We start from the raw sequence: 12,874 nt of genomic DNA, 5'->3' as shown, positions 1-12,874 counted from the left end.
AAGTGTCAGGGGGTTTATAAGCTCTTCAACTCCAATTTTGATTGTTTTATCCAACTACTGTCACTTCTTATCAGTATTAAAGGAAGAAATCAAAGCAAGGGACCCATGGGAAGTAGAGTTTCAAATGTACACCACCGCTCTTTTTGTCACTGTTATAAACTATACACTCTCTGTTCCTGACAGCACATCCCCAAGATAATGAGGTGAGTTTCATACCTCATTAATTCATTTGTGAATTAAACAAAGGTTTTTTTAACTAGTGTGTGTTTCTTTCCACCTGCCTAGTCCTTTCTTTGTGACTTGTGAAAATTGCTGAAATGCAACAGATACCACATAGGATAGTTTTGTTTTTGGCAGCCAGTTTGCCTTTTCAGCCTTTCTATAACTGTAAATTGGGAATCTACATGATTAAACCTGTTCAAGCTAGTTTGGAGGGGGGGGGGAAAAGCATCCCAGCTTAGCTGCATCTTGTGGATATTTCTTCCTAAGAAAAAATGACCCAGATGCTATGACTGGATTTAAAAAATTAGCAATCAGTGCGGTAATTGATGGCCTGAGCAAAGTTAACCAAATATTCAGTTACCTGAGAGTTTCTAGGCACAGACCACCCATGAGACCTTGCCGCAGTGCTGTGAATTCTAGGTGTGAAGTGATTTGGAAAACCTCTGTAGGAAGAAAATAATCAAAATTCGAGGGAAAGTTAAGGATAAGCCTCACTAGGCTGTATTAGAGTGAGTATTAGGCTTTCGTTCATGTGGGATCATTTCCTATCCCAGCTCAGCTCCAAAAATAGCAACATCTTTGCTAAGTAAAACTGGTATATTTTGACTATATGCTGATGACTGTGGAGGAATAATCAGTTTTGTAAATCAAAGATTTTGTTCATAGTAAAGCGTTTGTGCAACAACTATTTTTTAGAGACATCTATGCATTAGAAACAAACAGGCTTTTTCACAGTCCATTTTATTTGGGTTAGCAAGTGTACTGAATTTAAGAATGAGGTGACAGATTTTGTGTGTGTTACTTTCAATAGTTTCAAGTTGATCAAATCCACTTCAGAATGTTCCTCAGTTTATGCAGAATCACTTCAAATAAGTGTAAGTAAAACGTGTTCATTTTATCACTGGATCAGTTTATTAGGTTTTAAAACTGCATTTCCGCTGTACCATCAACAGCAGTAAGGGAAAAAAGGGAGGAGCAGTGACAGAAAATCTATGTGACAAAGTAAATAGTCTCTTTGCACATGTGTGTGTGTGTGTATGTATATATATATATATATATGGGGGGGTTATATGGCTAAAGTAATGGTGCTGGCACTGATGGAACAGACACGTTTTAGCATTATAATGACAAATTATAAAAGATGACACACTTTAAAAAAAGATGATGTTTATTGGAGACTTGATTATTTCCTACCTTCAGCAAATGGAAAATTGACTGAGACGGGAGAATCCAGCAAGTGAGGATCCAAATTGAAACACTAAGTCATGTCTACATGGTAAGTAAAAAAGTAATTCAAAAAAAAAAAAAAAAAAAAAACAATTGGGAGGGGGGAATTGAGGCAGTACAATTAGAAGTCGATACTTAAATCTTACTTTAAACACTCCAATTGCAAAAATAAGATATTTCATAACAAAGATATTGCAGTAGCATAGGCAGGGGGAAAAGGCACTAGGGTAAGGTGGGCAGACCTGTACGCTTGCACATTTGTAACTAAATATATACAGTATTGTTGAGTCCTTGGGGTTATATGAGCTTCTGCAGTTTCTTTGACCATTTAAGCTGGGCTATAGACCCAGGAGGGACCTAGGTTCTATGTTATTTTCATTTTGACACTTTTATTGTTAAATGTTGTGAACTGAGTTAAATTTTTTTGTACTCAAGTTTAGATGCTTGAATCCCAAAGTCCTTTTATTCATCCTGTCATCTGTCATTGATATAACTGACTTCTGTGACAATGTTGACAGGATTTATCTAAGAGTTTGTTAGATGGCACATTTTATAAAATCAAACATAAATGAAAGGTCCGTCATCTGGGGGATTTGGGTTTGGAAGTCAATGGGTGTTGATGGTGCTTAGTTTCACAAAGAGCTACTCAAGGACTCACACAAACACGTCTTACAAATTTTTTTTTTTTTTTTTTAACATATGACCATGTTCATATTCTCTTCAGGTTGGGGAGCAAACTGTTATTTTTTTCTTCTCTAAGGCTTGACAGATAATCAAGTATGTACCTGCATTTCTGTCTGACATTTCAGAAATACTCAATATTGTATTCTGGTGATAATGCTTTCTGAAGAAGGAAGGAGATGGCCCATTTAATAATGTATACTTCATTTACAGTTTGGAGTGTTAGCCAACTACTTGTGATGATACTTCTTCTAGTCATAATACTGATATATGCAGAGTTCTAACTACATTTTTAAATAGAACAACAACTGAATGATACATTCAAAATAATTCATGGAGAGGAAATAGATGTATTTCAGCATGGGAGAATATTTATGCATTATTTAACAGCAATAATGTTTGAATTCATACATTATGCAAATGCCGTTATAATCAGGAAAATGAAAGAACTTGGACTGCTGCAACATCTTTAAATCTACCATTAGGTACTTATTTGTGCATATCATTTAATACTGTGCAATGTTACAGTATGTCACTTGAAGAGAGAAGTTATCAGAGGCTAACAGGGTATAAAAAAGTAAAGCTGATGAATTCCTGATTGCTACCTTGATGCTAATGTCTATAAATTTATCAGCAAACAAGAGTAAGGGCTTTAATGTAATTTACATAAACTCCTCTTCTGGAGATAAGTTACGGGGCTCTTACACACAGTTCCCATTTTGCGTTGTGATCCTTCTCCACACCCACCTGCAGACCACAGACCTGCATGCAGCGTGGGCTGACGCAGCCAAATTGTGTTTTCTTAACATGTCAGCAGCTATGATCCAAAACGAGCAAAACCAGCAAGCCAGACCATATAAAACCAAAGCTGGTTCTGTCTCTGCTTATCTTTGATACACAATATAAAAAAAATTCAGAAAGCCCTGTACTGTGGTGAAGGGCAGTGATATACCTTCTCTCTTACTAGTTATATCTGTTTACATCTCTACTTAATTAAATGCATGAAACTGTATCTGTGTACGTGTGCACTTCATTGTGGTATTTTTGTGCCACATCTCTTTTACAGCGACTTTGTATTTTTACAGTTAGTATGAGGATGGATGCATTTATGTATTCTGTGTGAACAGAAGCAAAAAATTGCCATGCATGCAGCCCACCCATGCTCTGAGCTAGCCACCTTCAGTCTGGAAGTCCTGGTAATGTAGCCGCGTCAGGAAGGCACTGATCTTGAGTTAGCATATCCAGCCCTGTCACCAGCAGTCACCAGCACACGCTCAGAGCTTTGTTCATGGGGCTTTCTCAGCGCTGGCTCACGGCTCTCAGGCCCGTCACAAGAGCAGGTTGTCGGCCTGACTGTCCATTGCCTCCTGGTCGCCCTCTCCCATTCCTACCTCTAGTTTCCTTAGTCTTTCTGTTTTCATCAATGGTTTGTTTTCCTCCCTTTTTTAAATGACTTCCCTGTTCCTGTCTTTTACTCCTTTCAGTCATACTTTTACTGATTGTATGGTCCTTGCACCCATTCCTTCTCAGTATTTCTCCCATATTACTGACTTTCTCCTCCAGATAACATCATGAAATCCTCTGTGATATGTGACAAAAACAGTAGTAGTTGGAAATGTCAGTATGAAATAGAAACAGAGCTAGTCAGATCCATGTCCTCAAAAGCGTCTGGGGTGTTATCTCCTATTTTGAGCCTAAGAATCTTAGGGTTGGTTGCAGCCTAAGGCTGATTAGCAATGCCGTCGTGTCACTGTATTAACTCACCCTTTGACATGGCAGTCTAACGCTAGCACCACAAGACTGTCCTCCTTCCGCTGACATCAGCCCTCAGTAAACTTGATGGCCAGCACTTATCTTGCCCTTGCCATCCTAGTGGAGAGAGCCCCGAGCGGTGTGAGGTGAGCTAACCTGTGAAGGCTGCGCACTCAGTTCTGCCATTCTCCTCTCTGAGACAAAACCCAAAGGATGATCTTGCTGCCCCATTCTGGAGGTGTGTTTGTATGGACTGGCCTGGGCCAGTCTCTGAAATTGCAGGCTTTCCTCTGTGTGCACCTATGAAAAATAAAAAGTAACTCTAAAGAGAGCAGACAGGTCCCCCTCATTGCATTGAGAATGCTGCAGCTTTTGGTTCTGGTGATGACAATGCTGATGATTTAAAAAAAACCCTATAATTCTTCTGGTCTGTTCTTTTTTGTTCATGTGGGAATGAGAACTTGAGAAGTTGCTGATTATCTTATGCTTTTCACTCTCTCACCTTTGGCAAATATATTCTAGAGAAAATGGGTTATGGATGACTTTGCCATAGTAGAAGTAAACATTGCATCTGATTTTTTTCCTACCGCATGTTGTGCATGCCTAGCTTTTTGACAGGAAAGGTGGAAGACAAAGGGGCTTCCTAGTCAGAAACAGGCTCTGACGGTTGCTTTCTTGTCTGGCTGATTTTTAGGTCATTGTTTGAGAAACCAAAAGCAAGGTTGCACAGTGGTGAAAGAAAAGCTAAACTTTCCCCTTATTGTAATCCATCAGTCAACAATTTTTTTCCAAATGATTTGCGTTACAAAACTCATAACTTGATAATGATCAAAATGAGAGTAAATAGGCATGAAGAACAATTAGCTGAGAGAACAAATTATTTTCTTATGCCGTTAAAGCTAGGACATCACTTGTCAAGCAATGATTTACAGAAATGGACAGTGGAGGCAAATTTACAGTCTGATTTCCATGTGTACTTGTTGTATGGTGAGGAAAAAAGAATCTGCATGCAGATGTCATCAATCCGGCATGTCTCATAAACACTATATTCATGTAATAGCTCAGGAATTCAGAACAGATCTTGCTGCAACTGGGTGGCATTTGGACACATTTTGGGTACTCACCAATTTGAATCCAGTCCACAGCCTGGAATTTTTACTCTGCTGTAGTCTTCCAGAAATGATTACTTTTTATGGCAGAGTGGATGCAATACTGTTTGCTCTTCCATCATAAAGATTGTGCCAGGGCTTCTGCTATAAAATCTCTATTGCTAACAAGAAAACACAATTCAACCAATATATTGTGCTTCTGGCTAAGAACTGGCATGCAAGAATTCATCCTGGAAATTTTTATTTGCAGCAAATGATACTAATTTCTCAGTGTGCAAAGTAATGTATGAACTTCTTTTTGTTGAGTATTAACTAATCTTTATGGCATTGTAATAATCAGAGTTAGAGTCAAATTGGCTTTGAAGAGAGAGAGGGACAGTAGGATGCAGCAGGCGCCAAGGGTGCAATACTCATGTACTCACTGCAGTGCCAACTGGAGATCACCAGCTGATGACAAAGAGGAGACAGGGCTGTAGAAATAGGAGTCAGTATATACTGGAATGGAAAATCGATTGATGTGGTATTAACCTTGGAACTGGTTATACTAATACCTTTAATGTAGACCTCCATACTTTACATAGCTTTGACAAAGACGTGTGAGTGCTGACTATACACGAAGAAAGTGGGAGCTGGTTATCGTTGTAATGGCCGTTCATGAGAATTATAGTTTATGAGTTAGAGGTTACGACACCGTTAGACTGGTTACTGTGTTGCTTGCGCATAGGCTAACTAAGGGTTAGGTTAGTTCCGGGTGGGTTTCTGTGTCGGTAGTGCCTGAACGCAGCGGGAAAGGCGAGCCTTGTTTCAGACAACGTGATCCCGTCACTTCGACCCTTGCTGCCTCTGACCGGTGTGTTCCTGTTGGATAAACAGAGGGTGCTTCATTTTGTAGAAGCTGTCCAGCGTCTCTGTGTTTACCCTCTGATTGCAGCTCCAGAGAGGAAACTTCTGAGAGTGCCAAATCCAGCGGGCCTCCGTATGATTGACAAGGATACCATCACCACCAAAGAAGTGCAAAACCTGGCAGGATCACTCAGCAGAGGTGCTCGGAGAGACCCAGAGAGTCAATGGTATGGTTAACCCTGAGCTGTGATGTTGTATAAATTGTCTGTTCTGCCTAACGTAACCCAGATGTTGCGATGTTCGGGCAACCTTCAACCGCAGTAAGGGCCTGTTTGGCTAGGAGGATACAGGCCTTTTCTGAAAAGTCGTGAGCAATTAAGAGAGCGTTAGGTTGCTATAGATATGGAAGAGGGTTTCCTAGATGATGACCATAAATCTTATATGGTCAAAAAAGACAATGTAATTTCTTTGGGTTTTGTGTAATGGTTCACATAATGCTGGCATGTTGAAAAATATCTTGGATTATCTCCTTTTTTGGACAAGGACTGTTGCTCTTCTTACTCTTGATATTTTCTAACTGCACTGAGGACATGCTCCAAAATCTGCTGAAGTCAAGAGGAAAATTCCTTGCAAGCCTGAGAACCAAATTTCTGTGAATGATTCCCACATCAAGATCATCCAGGGTCTGTCTCTAGTGGGCCAATATAGATCCATAATACTTGTGTTTTGAAACAGAAAAATTACCTCTCATATGAAAATTCACACTGACTTCAAAAGGATTATCCCAGTCAGCTATGTTCTGGCAATCCTTGCTTACAGCACACAGTTTTAACATATGTTAAATTTTATGCTGATAGTTTGCATATTCTTATACTAAATAAATATGCACATTTATGTACAGTGTGATGTAACGGCAATTTACATCTCATATGACCATCTGACATTGTTTCTCCTGGGAATATATAATGGATGCATCTCCTTTGCATCATGAGAAAAATGCTGTTTCAACCTAACAGAATATTTTAATTTCACATAGTCAAAATGGTGCATCTATAACATAAGGTTGTCTACAGTTTGTGGTATGGCTTTTGTGAGTTTGCTAATTCCTTTGGGTTTTAATTAGAAACACTTCAGCTATATTTCCCTAAAACATGCAAATGTTGAGGCTCCCACAAACAGTATTATTAAGATGGCTTCTTAATTGATTTTTCTTTGGGAGCAATTTGTTTCTCTTCCAGTTTACTGTGGCAAACACTGGCATTTGTCACTTCTTCCAGTAACTGAAGCTTTCTGCTTTAATAAATGCACATATTAGACGCTATTCTCTCTCTCAGTTTGATAGGTGTGTAGTGTCAGGCAGAAGAAGGTCACAATGATGTTAAATTTGCTGCTGAGCAAAGGATCAGAGTGTAAATGAAATCTTGAAAGCTGGGAAATGAGAATGTGCAAGTGTAAATAATGTATTAATTATTGACAGCTAAGGGACCGAAGAGTCCTGTTTAGTAATGACATCTTCATTGTCTCACTGCCTGACGCTATCTCAGGTATTTTTATTTTAATGAAAGGTTTTCCCCCCATGGTAGTAAATATTTCAATTTACCAGTGTAACTTTATTGATATTTTTTATCTTCTTTGGCTTTTGTTTATTTTCTCTATTTTAGGTGCTTGGTTCAGGAGGGGATGGGGGCGAAGTGAATACTCTTTATTTTATAGTGGCAGGTGATGTTATTACAGTACAAAAGAGATTTTTCTTACAATAAAAGAGCACAATACCGAGGTGCAAAAGGAGATTCCACCTTATCAGTTATTTATGGAAGTTGAGATATAGTTTGGGAAAAGACATATGATAGCCAAGGTTTCATTTTTGCCAACAAGCCTTCATAACAATGAGTAGTGTTTAATATACACCAGAAACCCAAAATTGATCTCAGCATGGCTTCTCTGAGTGAAACACTAGTTAGGGTAAGGAAAGGGGGCTTTCAGGTAACAGGCTTAATAGTCTGTACTTTCAATCATGGAGCAAAGTCTAGGAGTAGTAATCAATCCTTTAATATTTACATGATTTCTGTTATAAATTAGTGCAGAAAAAAATTTCATGGTCCAAAAACACTTAGTGTTATCCATCATAAGGCTGCTAGATGCAAATCAAGCTAGGAGCCTTCAAAATGTCAGGATTTCAAAACAAAGCAAAGAGAGGTCCTAACCCTTGTTTGCCAAATGAGCTAAAAACTTTTCTCCTTTGGAGATGTTCACCTGCAGAGGACAGCTGCTCTCTCGTGCTTCCCGAGTCCTTCAGCTTGCTCCACTACCATGCAATACGTGTGGCCCCCAGCCTCGAGCAGCTAGCTACATCCTAATTCTGTTTTCTTCCTGTGATACATCCAGTCCTCCGTCAGTCCCAATTCACCCATACCGTTTTTTCCCCACAGATACTAGATTTTGCACCACCTGCAAGTAGAAGGCACGAGAGCATGGTGAGGACTGTAGGACTTGTGGTGGCTCTGGACAAAAGCAATGGCCTGTTATTCACATGATCAACATACTCAGCACAACTCAGAGAGCTCCTTTTGCTCCTGCTGCGCGGGCAGAAGTTGCAGTCGCAGTGCTCATCGCTGCCCTTAGCAAACCGCTGGGGTTTCCCCTGAAAAATACAGATTCTGGTCGGTGTTTAGCAAATTTCTGTCAGTCTTGGTGAACTGTTAGAGCTGATAAATCCTGGTGTGTGGGGAGGTGGAAAAAGTGAAAACGTTTCATTTCGTTATTTTCAAAACATTGCTTTGATTGATCAAGTCAGAAAGACCTTCTGTTCTGAAGAAGTTTAATTTCTTAGATTAACAAATATTAACACTTTTGCACAAGCTCAAGTTAATGGAACATTTCACCTGATATTAATCTTCCACTTTTCAGTTCAGCAAACCCTAGATGTTTTTTTCAACCAGCCATAAGCTATTTATTCTTTGAAAAGCAAGCGCAGAGAGGAGTGCCCAGCTTTGCTGGTGCTTGCCTTGGAGCTGCTGCCAGCGCTGTGCACGCTGTCCCGAGGAGCTGTTGTTTCCCTCTGTGATATTCTAAGCAGAAAAAAGAGCCAGATTCGTGTGACAGGGACATTCCCAATTATATAACCCAGTTCCTAGTTGTTATTTACAGGTGCTGATACCACTAGGGGAAAATGTGGCTCCTTTTTCAAGTGTGTTGTTATTTACAGAACATGTGTCTCAAACATTAAAAAATGCCATATGTGATGCTGAATATAGAGTCCCTCTCCCTCCGCCCAAGAATATAACTTTATCAAAATGCAATTTCCTGCTCATTTGAGCCAGTCTCCATAGCAACAGTACTGTACACCTGTGATGTACAGGCATAAGCCATTACATCCCCAGAACTAGCCAGAACGAGCCTTGCCCCAGCCCCTCCCAAAGGGGCAGGTACCTTTGCAATATAACCATAGCATGTATTTTTATATGTTACATATGGGTGGTCTGTATAAAAGATCATTTATTTCAGAAATACCCTTGTTATATTTGGTAGATAAATACAAATATGCTACTTACATGAAGTTACACTTGCAAAAATTCAGTTCCTGTCCTGAGGGAAGACTTCATAATACAAATGTTATACAGAAATAAAAGCTCATGCTTACATTTGCTTCTGTAAGAACGGCCTAATTCAAAAAATTCATAAAATACCTCACTCTTCCAAATCTGTCAACCTGTTAATAGTACATCATTATAAAAAGAATACAGCAATTGCATGCTGAATTATTTAAATATTGTTTTAATAGTAAACTGGAAGTAATTATGCACCTTTGGCTATCCAATACTGCAAATAGCCATATTGCTGCTCGCTCCATAACTTTTAATGAAATTGAACTCCCCAATAAGAAATAAATGGTTGCATTTTAAAGAAACCTAAAATTATTTCCCCAGGTCATTCATAAGGTAGATCCTTACAGAGAAACATTTTCTTATGCTAAGGAAAAAAAGAAAAAGAAAATAGCTCACTAATGCAATGGAAATTATATTTTAAGCTTTCTACATTTATTAGCTTATTTCAGATGAGGCAAAATTCAAAGAATAATTTTATTTGAAATACATGCAGTATAAAAATCTACATAATTGTGGCTATTGCTGCCAGATATAGTATATGTGACAAAACATATAGGTGAACTGGCTGTTTCTGTGCTCCCATGTTTGTGTGCTCTTGTCTTTGCTTTCCAAATCGCCCTCTTTATCCCTCTTACCTCAGTATTACTATCACTGAATGCAGGGCCAGCTAAAAGCTAAAGGAGTGAAATATGATAGAAGATACATGCATATTTTCCAAGTTGATTGCAGCAGGTTGCCTGAATTTTTAATATGTCTCCTTGATATAGTGTGCTTGTCTCTTTTTTTCAGTTTTATTATAATCCTCATTTCTACGCCAGTGGATATGGCACTTCTCTCAGAGCAAAATTTCTCGTCCTTGTTCAGCAAATGGATGGACAAGGCTGTTCTTTTTTTAAAGAGGAAAGAGGAATTGGGGCTTAGTGACTCACCCTAGTGCAAGCTGCAGTCATCAAGACAACTCCATCATAGCTGGTAACTGCATGAAATGGGGAGGGAATGATCTTCTTACTAGTAGTTTAAGGACCGGAGACAACTATCTAGTCATTTTTTGTTTTTCTCAAGCATAGTTGTTTTCAGATTTTCTGCTAGGAAGTATCTGTCCAATATAAGCTGCTAATACTCTGCTTTAGGCAGAACACGGTGCTTGGAGCTTATGTAGGCTGATTTCAGGGAAACTAGCAGCATTATTGATTTTCATTGGGCTTATTAGGATCAGTGTAACATGCACTTTTGCTATACTAGATTGTGTTTGGCTTTCATCATGAAATCTCATTACACTAAAAAGAAATGGAAACAAGTTGTGCAAAAAAAGATTTTGCAGAGTACTATAATGAAATTAGTCTGCATCTGTGAAAACCCAGTTTGGGTGTAGGTCATTCAAGTCCTCAATGCTGCTGGTCCAATTCTGTTCTCACTTGCTTTTGAAAATTAAGAATAAATTCTCCGGTGTTAGTGGAGTTGTTCCAGATTTACACTAATGTAACTGGAGGTAGAGTTTGGTCCTTGAAGGACTCATGCTTTCAGAAATCTGGCGTGGAATCGGTGGTTTACCAGGAAAGGGAAGTCCCAGTTGTGTGTCTGCTAGCAGCCAGGCTGGAATATGTTATAAGGTTATAAAGGTGTGTGAATTACGGCTGGCTGCGGATGCACCCCGTTCTAGACCCCAGCTGGCAGCAGGAACGAGCAGGAAGCTCGTTTTCCTGCTTTTTGTTATTGTGGGACTTAGCTTAGAAAAGTGCAAAGGACTTTGCGTTGCAACCCAGCTTCCCTCCTCTGAGCCCAGTTCACCAGCAGTGCTCGTGTGCCTAGACCCCAACCCTTCCCTGGATTACATGCACTTGGGCCTTTTTTTTTTTTAGATAATTCAGAAACAAAATCAAACAAACAAGTGACAGTTAGAGCCTTGTGAAAAGTGGAACAAAATCCCCTGTTACAAGCTCCTGAGATTTTATTGCAAGGCAGGAGAAAGTGGTTTCTTAAAATATTATGCAAAAAATCCCAGCGTTCAGACTCAAGCTTGAAAATATTGATTGCAAATGTTCAGAGACTAAAAGGAAAGTCAAGTGAACCTACATTTATTGCTGTTAGTCTCATGGTTTGTCAACCAAGTTCATAGAGTGGAGGAAGAGGTTTTTGTTGTATCATTGCTTTTCAGTACTTGAAATTGGTGATAAGGAAAACATTTCCCCAAGATTTATACTTACTCTGTAAGAATGGATCAAGACTCTTGAGCTATTAGAGAAAAAAAAAATCTTAATAGGATGATTTTACTTTCATAGCTGTTCTATATTTGGCTAAAGCAACATTTTTTAGGAAGAGAAACAGAGAAAATCACTTTTAAAGAAATCTGAGAAGTGATTTTCAAGATTTCTTTCCTAGTATATGTAACATCAATGTATTTCATATCATAGAGATCAATCTATATAAAGCAGCAAAATTAGCCGGAAGCACACAGTCTAAAATGGGCAAACAGAACAGATGCCAAAATGTAGAGATTCCAGATACAAAGCTGTAACTGAAAAGTTACTTGGGGAATCCAAATTTTGTATTGCTTACAGACTATGATTTAATGACAAAGCATGGTCAGTTCTTTGGCACTCTTGGATCCTGCCCTATTGATTAAATGACACTTTCTGTTTAGAATTGCGTACTGCTTTGGAGTGCTAGTTTCATGGAGAAACTTTGCTGCCGTGAAATGGACTGATCGTATCCTGGGCTTGAAAGGTTTTTTCCAGAATTTTTCAAGACCAAACCAGCAAAATCCCAGAAGGGGGGGGGGATCCCTTAAGTACATATAGATTGTTTTTGTAATATTCACATCTTATTTATTTCTGGAAAGGGCTCTCAAACTGCTGAACACAACTTTATTGATGGAAAAGCTTGCTGACAATTGACACTTTTCATCTGAAAAATTATACTTTCTGCTAATGCTACAGCATAGTGATCAAAAGCAGCTGATCCAACTGATTAAAAAATTCCCTGTTGGGCTTTGCTGACCAAATGAATACAATTAATAAGACAATTCAAGTAGAGATTTCCTGCACACACCGATATTCATAGACTTTCAGTTAAAAATGATGAGAATAACACACCAAATGAGAAGAGGCCTTGTGCCCTGGTGCATCTCAGCGAGACCTATCGCTGATGTACGGCGGGAGAGATTTTGCAAGTGCGGGTAAGCTGCTCACTCAGATCGCAGCTTTTGAATCAAATTAATTGAGTGAGGAAAGCATTTTCTTTCTGACCTCCTACCAAACAAACGTAGCACAAAAACTCCCTTAGAGAAGTTAGCTCGCTAAGGCAGTGGTAACAGGTGCTAAGGGTTGTTGTTGGGATTTTGTTTGTTTAATATTAATAGAAAATAATTTGAACGGCATCTTAATAGCCTTATTTTATGTCTCTTATTTTGATTTTAAAAACTGGGCCGTTCCCCTT

The 12,874-nt window shown here is 38.9% G+C and overlaps 1 long non-coding RNA gene across 1 annotated transcript; it reads left to right on the top strand.

Moving 5' to 3' along the window:
• Positions 1-472: 472 nt before the first annotated feature.
• LOC135329037 (uncharacterized) lies at positions 473-9,318 on the top strand. The gene is made up of 3 exons (XR_010390189.1): positions 473-1,498; positions 5,923-6,061; positions 8,264-9,318. It is a non-coding gene; the product is annotated as an uncharacterized LOC135329037 (long non-coding RNA).
• Positions 9,319-12,874: the final 3,556 nt, after the last annotated feature.

Source organism: Dromaius novaehollandiae, chromosome 8 (genome assembly GCF_036370855.1).
Source record: "Dromaius novaehollandiae isolate bDroNov1 chromosome 8, bDroNov1.hap1, whole genome shotgun sequence".
Classification (NCBI taxonomy): Eukaryota; Metazoa; Chordata; class Aves; order Casuariiformes; family Dromaiidae; genus Dromaius; species Dromaius novaehollandiae.
Note: the sequence above shows the minus strand (reverse complement) of the source record. Positions and strands in the feature narration are given on the sequence as shown.